This window comes from Syngnathus scovelli, unplaced genomic scaffold (genome assembly GCF_024217435.2).
Source record: "Syngnathus scovelli strain Florida unplaced genomic scaffold, RoL_Ssco_1.2 HiC_scaffold_25, whole genome shotgun sequence".
In the NCBI taxonomy this organism is placed as follows: Eukaryota; Metazoa; Chordata; class Actinopteri; order Syngnathiformes; family Syngnathidae; genus Syngnathus; species Syngnathus scovelli.
Genome location: NW_026061342.1, coordinates 863,830 through 872,501, shown reverse-complemented (window position 1 = coordinate 872,501; position 8,672 = coordinate 863,830). Strand labels below are relative to the sequence as shown.

The following is an 8,672-nucleotide window of genomic DNA, read 5'->3' as shown; positions in this document are numbered from 1 at the left end:
TTTCAGGCTCTGGAGACAGGAGCTCATGTCAGAAATGTCATCGTGAGTCGCGTTTGTTTCTGCGCCGGAGCCGTTCGTTCCCTTTGCATCCAAAGAATCTCAAAGGCGGATTATTTGTGTCGACAGGAGAGAGATTTGCTGCTACGATACCGACGTCGAGAATCTCTGAGGAGGAACAAAGCTTGAGGTCCTGCAAGGTGAGTCTGTTTGTTTGCGGCTGCTTGGTGTTGCGCAAGATGAAATGGCCTTTTTCTCGCTATCGTTCCTCTCGTCGATTCATCGTGAGGTGTCGCGTCAGTTTGTTCAGAGAGATGTTTGCTTCCGCGCCCGCAGGTCATCGAAACATTTTACGGCTACGACGAAGACGTGTTGGTGGACTCGGACGGATCGTCCTTGTCTTTTCACACCGACAGAACCCCCGACACGGAACCCGAAGAGGTAGCCCGCCATTTCTGCCAGCGTATTGGCGCCAAACATTCCTCTTCAGCCTGGAATCGGACTCGTCTTTGCGTCGCGGGTGCTTTGTCGCCGGTCTGACTGATTCTGGTACTAGTGCTGTGTTGCATTGGTGTGTGCATGAGGAGGCGGAGCTTCGCTACCGCCAGCTGACGCAAGAATATCAAGCGCTGCAACGAGCCTACGCTCTGCTAGCCCAGACCAGCGGAGGGGACTACGACGCCGAGAAGGAGATCAAGGTGGCGCCCCTTCCCGCAACCCCCGGCCGGGTCGCAGCCTCCCCGTTCTCACCCAGCCTCGGGTGTTCTCTGGTCTGAAAGGAGGAGGAGGAGCCTCCCTCCTCCTCCTTTCAGACCAGAGAAAAGCTGATGATAGTGTCAAACGCACCTCTTTCAATAAGGTGCCCCCGGCTTCCCGGTAACGGGTTTGTCTTAGCCGGGTTCGGAGATTCGTCCGTAATCTAACCACCCGAGTTAAATTAACTCCACCGGAATCAATCTAATTTCTGTACGACGCCAATCCCTCTCAAGTCACCCTAAGCTCGAGCCGAGTAACTCAATTCGAGGCAAGACTTCGAAGTGACCGCATCGTATTGATGGCTCCCCGCTAATGTTTGAAGTTCTTATTATGTTACGGATATTTTTAGATGTCTTTGTTAAGACCTCAGGGATTCGTTTGTATAGCGCACCCTAGCACTAGTTTTGCAGAAGTAAATGTCTATATGGGTCCGTTCTACTTGGTCGCTCAAGCAGCGAGCCGACCAACTTGTTTATTCGAAAGAGAATCGAATTAATAAAAGTGTGACAATAATAGCATTTAAGGAGAAAATTAATGCACTTTACGTTATTAATTATAACTTCTTATATGTAGATCTAGCACTTAACTGTCGGCGTGCTTCACCCCACTTGATTGCTTTAAAAAGAATAACAACTTTCTTAAAACGAATAAAAATGTCTTACTCTATTTAGATTTGCCCAGTAATTAATTTGGAAGGCAAGTCTATTTTTCGATCGTGTCCTGTTTAACTTTTGACGCCGCCCGACAAAATTAAGAACTGGGCCGCGCCCAACGGACAATCAAAATACTTTTATCCTTCACCAACTCAAATGATCTATTTTAACCATCGTCGTTATTTTATTTAGAGGAAGTAAATTTTCAAACGAATTCACTTTTGACGAAATTCACTCTTCCCTTAAATATCTACGAAAGTTATTTAATTCTCTAACATGTTCGGAGTTACTTTTTACGCGGCCCGTCAAAAGGGGAAACGGGCCTGCGCCCTTCAAATAATTAAATTACTTTCAGTTCTACACCAAACCGATAATCCGATTCAAACACTTCCGTTAATTTATTCAGACGAAGCAAACTTTCAAACGGATTGAAATTCACTCGTGTCTCAAATAACTACGAAAATTATTCAATTATCTAAAATTGTCTGATGTTACTTTTATTTATTACGGTCCTATGTTATACCATAATAACCCCCCGCACATTAATCAAATTGTCAAATCAACCCCGAACCATCGATTGTACATTCAGTACAAATCAGCGCACAACAAAGTAGATGAATATACACAACACATTTATTGAAGAAACATGAAATAGAATTACAAATCTTAATCACTCCAGAAACCGAACAATTTCACCCACTGATACCCGTGTTAATAAAATCATTCAATCCCAGAACAATTCGATTGCAAAACACAGTTCATGAAAGAGGGAATCAATTTTTAGCCAAGCAAAGAAATCAAGAAGTAAAAATCACATTTGTGCTTCTCCAAACAATTTATGTCACGCCACTATTCTCATAGTGACGGGTCCCTTGATCGAATTGACTAACAATATTGCTTTAAGCTGTTACAGAATACATTTTTAGCCAAGCAAAGAAATCAAAAAGTAAAAATCACATTTGTGCGTCCATGCGTGACTCACAATCCGACACCGTGTTCCTGTTTTATTTCTATTTTAACTTGCTTAGCTTATTTTGGCCCCTTTTTTGGTCTCATGTTTTGGTCTGGCGCCATCTTTTGGACAAATTTGGAATTTCAGCTCTGCCAATTTATTCCTGTGAACAATCCATATTTTACCATTTGCACCATCTCTTCCCCCCATGTTACATGACAGTAGAAATGGGTCACTATCAAAGCAGAGTAGCAGATCTGGAGTCAGCGCTGAAGCAACAAGGACAGGTAAGCTTATCAATGAGCACACCTTTTTCTCAGACAAAATAGCTACATTCTTCAGTCACTCATTCGTCTGGCATTACTGGACCAACCCCCCCCCCCCCCCTGAACGTGGCTGGGAAAATGCGGAGAAAAGCAAATGTCATTTTCCAGTCAACCAAAGAATTTGTGGATGAAAATGACACAACATTCCAAAGCTGTCCACGCGTTTGTCTCTTCTAGAATGTCAAGTGGGTGGAGGAGAAGCAGCTGCTGCGTCAGAGCAATCAGCAGTTGGCCGAAAAGGTGACGGAAAGAAAGGCGCTGGGCGGAGTCGCTTGGCGTCACACCCGTCCGGAAGCCCCGCAGATGAGGTCTGACTGTCTTTTCAGGTCAGGCGGATGGAGGCGGAAGAAGCGCGTCTGAAAGAGCACATCCAGGATATCCGAGACCAAAACGAACTGCTTGAGTTCCGCATCCTGGAGCTGGAGGTGGGAAGACTCGCACAAGCGTGTTGAGGCCAGAGATGTGACGGACGGACGGACGGACGGACGGACGGACGGACGGACGGATGGACGGACGGACGGACGGACGGGCGGACGGACGGACGGACGGATGCATGCCTCTGCCTTTCAGGAGAGGGAGTGGCGCTCCCCCGTCTTGAAGTTTCTGCAAGTCCGTTTCCCAGACGGCCTCAGCCCTTTGCAGATCTACTGCGAGGCCGACGGCGTGAGCGTACGTAAGGCGTCCCTCGCAACCCTAACCTTAACCTGAGGTCCCAGAACACCTTACATTGCTCCTTGCGCCTTTCCCCAGGACATCGTCATCAGTGATCTGATGAAGAAGCTGGACATCCTGGGCGATAACGCCGTAAGTGTATGTCGAACTCCTTATGTTCGCACTCCACGAGACTCGGCGGCTCAAATGTGACTTTTGGAAGGCTTTGCGCTGAAAGAACCTTGTTGACGGTGTGCCTTTGGGCTCTTGCAGAATCTCACCAACGAGGAGCAGGTGGTCGTGATTCACGCCAGGACCCTTCCCACCCTAGCCGAGAAGGTAACGCGCACGTCCACGCACGCTCTCGCATTCTGCTTATGTGACAGCAGCCTTTCCTCAGTGGTTAGAATACATCAAAGTGACCAAGTCAGCACTTCAACAGAAGATGTTGGACATTGAAAGTGAGAAGGTAGACAGACACGCGACATCAGCCAAGGGGAACTCGGGGCAATGTGCCCCAACAATTCTGACCTTGAGCTGTGCTAGGATATGTTCTGCAACCAGAAGGGCTACCTGGATGAAGAGTTGGACTTCAGGAAGCGTTCCATGGACCAGGCTCATAAGGTAAGCCGCCCTCAAATCTCCCGCCGGACTACTGATGGACGAGGATTGCGGCCCAGAGGATCATGGAGCTGGAGGCCATGTTGTACGAGGCGCTACCGCAGCGGGACTGCCCCGCCACGGACGGCGAAAAAGCCAGCCACGCTGGCGTGAATGACGTGCTGACGGCGGATCAGAGACAAGAGCTTAGGAGCGCCGTGGACCAATGGAAGCGAGCCCTGATGTGGGAGTTGAGGGAGCGCGACGCTTGCATCCTCCAAGAGAGAATGGATCTGCTGCACAGCGCGCAACAGGTAAGGGCCCAAAGCCAGCCCGGCACTTACTTGCACGCTTACTGGCTTTTGAAGGCTACTTTCCATTTGTCCGTCCTAGAGGAACAAAGAGCTGAAAGAATTCATCGAAGCTCAGAAGAGACAAATCAAACAATTGGAGGAGAAGTTTCTGTTTCTCTTTCTAGTCTTCTCCTTGGCCTTCATTCTGTGGCCCTAACACCAGCTGGTGAGTGAGCTCCAGCGGCACCGCACTCGACACCTCCGATACACTGCCAGCCGGTCTCAGACGTTGGCAGACGCTCCGATGCCGACGTATACCCCCCGCCACGGTGACAGAGGCACCGCGTCACACCGGCGCTCATCCAATCAGAAGGCAGGAAAGGCAAATTCACATGCAGGGCACTCTTGAACCAGAAGAGAGCGCCACAAAAAACGGTTGTTGCCCCAAACGCGCACTAAAAAGGGTCAGAATAACAAGAGTCCCACCGGCCAGCCGGGGCCACCCGTCCATCCATTTCTTCAGGGGGGGAAAAAATTGGAGTCACCGGTGAGTACATTTTGCATTTAGCTCTGCTTTTCTGCTTCTGTCTTCAAGTGTGTGGCATCCTGCGACCAAAGATTCAGCCAACCCCAAAGCGGTTGACCTCAACGTCCCACCACCATTCCTACCAGAGCAGGTGACGTGATGCTTTGGACATCCTTCCGTCTCAGATGCCCAAAAGTACTCTTTGCCACATCTGCGGCAATACGGTGTCTTTTCAAAGGTGCAAATAAATCCAGCGTGGGCGGAACACGCACGTCTTCGGTTTTTCCCGCTTTGTTTGTGTGACAGCTGTTGTGAAAATTTTATACAAATAAAGTTGTATAGTACAGGTTTGGCCAAGCCGCAACTCCCGAACCGCATGCGGCTCTTTTATGTTCATATCAACATTTGTGTGTGTGTGTGTGTAGGTGTGTGTGTGTGTGTGGGGGGGGGGGGGGTTGTGCGTGTTGGCTTCACTTGAGTTCAATTTAGTATTTTCGTCAAAAGCGCATGTGGTGAAATTCCACAAAGTAGGATGGGCAAACACATTCCAGTAAACTATTAGTGTCAATTGGGCTCTCGAAATGGCAGGGAAAAGATGCACAGCAAAACGAAAATATGTAGATGAACACAGGACGTTTTTATCAGAGTGGGAAAGTTTCTATTTTTTGTTGAACGTGATGGCAAACCATTCTGCCTGATACGTCAGACCTCAGCGCATTTCACAGATTCAAATCTTCAGCGCCATGCACTTCAGCTCACTCCATGCTAACATTGATAAGGCGTCGAACCCGCAACATCATGCTTAAGAGGTGGACATGCTAACCAGTGCGCCATTATGTCAACGCATAACAACTGTAAGAACTTCCGCCGGAATTCAAATCCGCGGGGAGAGTTAACTTGTTTAAAAGGGAGTGGGCAGAAGAATTATTTAATTTATTTAAATCTATTTGGAGTGTGCGCCATTATGTCAATGCATAACAACTGTAAGTCTACTAAACAAAACAGCGGTTGCTATATGACGTCTGCCACGTCGTGGTCACGTGACGCGGACGTGACGTCGACGCCTACTTTACATCCCACCGATCACAGGACCCCTCGGCTGCATAACCGCGCCCCCTTCCCAACCAATCGGATTTGCTATACGCGAAAACGACGCCAATGGGCGGGCTCTTCCGCCAGAATTTAAATCCGTGGGCGTGGCTCGCAACAGGAAGTAGGAAAATGGCGATGTTGACAAAGACACAGCGGATGGTAACATACGACTAACGAGAGAAATATTTTTATTTTCTGCTTGCAACTGGACCGTCCAGAGCGTACACGGTAAGTACAACTCATCGTTTTTAAAAAGAAGTACTTTTGTTGCCCTGAAAAGCGAGTGAGTGTGGCGTTTGGGGGGAACGTCGAATTTCGACGATTCTTTCTGGTCAACGGTTGTAAATGATTGCGTTGATTAAAAAAGAAAACTTGATGTAACTCTACTTTTAACTGCCGTTTCAGATAAGCGGGTATTACGTCGCAGTCATGTGCCGCGGATATGACGTAATTGGCTGAATTTCCACCAAAATTCAAATCTGTTGGCGCGATGGCCGTGAGCCACTGAGCAACGACGAATATCAACAGAAATATCTTTATTTTCTGCTTGCAACTGGACCGTCTACAGCGTACACGGTAAGTAACACTCATTGTGTTTAAAGAGATTTACGTTTGTAATAGCAACGTGTAGCTGAGGCGCTAGCAGAAGTGTAGCCGCGTTGCGTTGTACGTGTGAATATTGGTCCAGGCGAAATGTTAATGTTTAATTTCATTCCTTTAGGTTCCACGGTGTTTGTTGGCTGCAAGTTTTCCACTGCAAGAAGAGGCTCGTATCATTGACTAGGAGCGAGCTACAACGGTGAGTAGCCATAACATTTATGTTAAACACTTCCTATTTCATGTCTAACAGTACTTGATTTAACAAATAACCATAAATAAATACAGTGTGGGCACTGAAGTTAACATATGTGATTATACTGCCTAATCTGTCACCGAGTATATTGTTGCAAAGTAATATAAGATCCAAAGTTGTAATTCAGAATAGTTTTCAAAAGAAGGCCATTAGAATTATATACAAGTCTGATTACCCTGAACATAACAACAAGCTATTAATTAAATCACAAATTCTTCAATTCAAAGATTTGGTAGATTATCAGAATAATAATGTCTAACAGTAATTGATTTAACACATCACGATAAGTAGATTGAGTGTGGGCACTCTCAAATTAACATATGTGATTATACTGCCTAATCTGTTACAGAGTATGTTGTTGCCAAGTAATGTAGAATAGATCCAAAGTAGTAATCCAGAATAGTTTTGAAAAGGCCATTAGAATAATAAACAAATCTGATTACCTTGAACATAATAGTTAAGTGTTGAATATGTCCTATGAAGTCAAAATTTGGCACCATCATGTGGTGAAATTTGGAATTGCATCACATCCAATTTTGCCTGGGAACGAACAGATTAAATAAATCTTAGACTTAAATAAGCCACTCCTTCTCAAACAAGTAAACTCTGCCCATTTTGCGCAGTAGATGTTCTGTTAATATCTAGTATTTATACAAAGTCATAATTTAAATTGCTTTTAACCTTCATTCATCGCTTCAACCAACATTACTCGCTCTTATTACCAACTTGTATCGATTTAACTGAGCGTTTAATACTTCCTATCAGGTCTCAAGTCAAGATTTGGCAAAATGCAATTTCAGCAAATCCAATTTTGCCAGGCAACAAAAAGAGATTAAATAAACTAAATAAGTCTTCTTCCCATTAAATAAATCAGAAAAGTCTGTCTTGCAACCAGTCCTCTTCAAACAAGTAAAGTCTGCCCGTTTTGTGCCGTAGATTTTGTGTCTATGCCTAGTATTTATACAAAATCATAATTTAAACGACTTCATTCCTTCATTCACTTTGGAAATTTGGAATTGCAGCAAATCGAATTTTGCCAGGGAACAAAAATAGATCAATTAAACTAAATAAGTCTTCTTCCCATTAAATAAATTAAAAAAGTCTGTCTTGTAACCAGTCCTTTTCAAACAAGTAAAGTCTGCCCATTTTGTGCCGTAGATTTTGTGTTTATGCCTAGTATTTATACAAAATCATAATTTAAAGGATTTCATTCCTTCATTCACTTTGGAAATTTGGAATTGCAGCACATCAAATTTTGCCTGGGAAGAAAAGTAGATTAAATAAATTTAATAAGTCTTACTACTTCCCAATAAATAAATTAAATACGTCTTACTTGTTCCCACTCCTTTTCAAAAAAGTAGTTTAAAACGAGGGCCCTTCACTCAACCTTTAACCTCAACACCGCACGTCACATTGTGTTGTATCTGTGAATGTTGGTTGTGGCCAAATGATAGTTTTCTTTCATTCGTTTAGGTTCCACGGTGTTTGTTGGCTATATGTTTTCCACTGTCAGAAGGATGAAAATACAAAGTACAACGCTTGGACGTGGGCGACGACGTCACCGGTGAGTCCTTCCTTCCTATTTATTTACCTTCTAGGTGCTAGGTGCCGCACTGAACAACATTATGCCGCACTGAACAACATTATGCCGCACTGAACAACACCATGCCGCACTGAACAACACCATGCCGCACTGAACAACATTATGCCGCACTGAACACCATGCCGCACTGAACAACACCATCCCGCACTGAACAACACCATCCCGCACTGCGGGGGACACCCTGAACTGGTTGCCAGCCAATCGCAGGGCACACAGAGACAGACAACCAATCGCACTCACACTCACACCTAGGGACAATTTGGAGTCTTCAATCGGCCTACCAAGCATGTTTTTGGAATGTGGGAGGAAACTGGAGTGCCCGGAGAAAACCCACGCGGGCCCGGGGAGAACATGCAAACTCCACACAGGG

The 8,672-nt window shown here is 45.5% G+C and overlaps 1 long non-coding RNA gene across 1 annotated transcript; it reads left to right on the top strand.

The window, feature by feature from the left end:
• The first annotated feature begins 5,970 nt into the window (after positions 1-5,970).
• Positions 5,971-8,259, top strand: LOC137839913 (uncharacterized). The gene is made up of 4 exons (XR_011086309.1): positions 5,971-6,074; positions 6,252-6,422; positions 6,568-6,645; positions 8,173-8,259. It is a non-coding gene; the product is annotated as an uncharacterized lncRNA (long non-coding RNA).
• Positions 8,260-8,672: the final 413 nt, after the last annotated feature.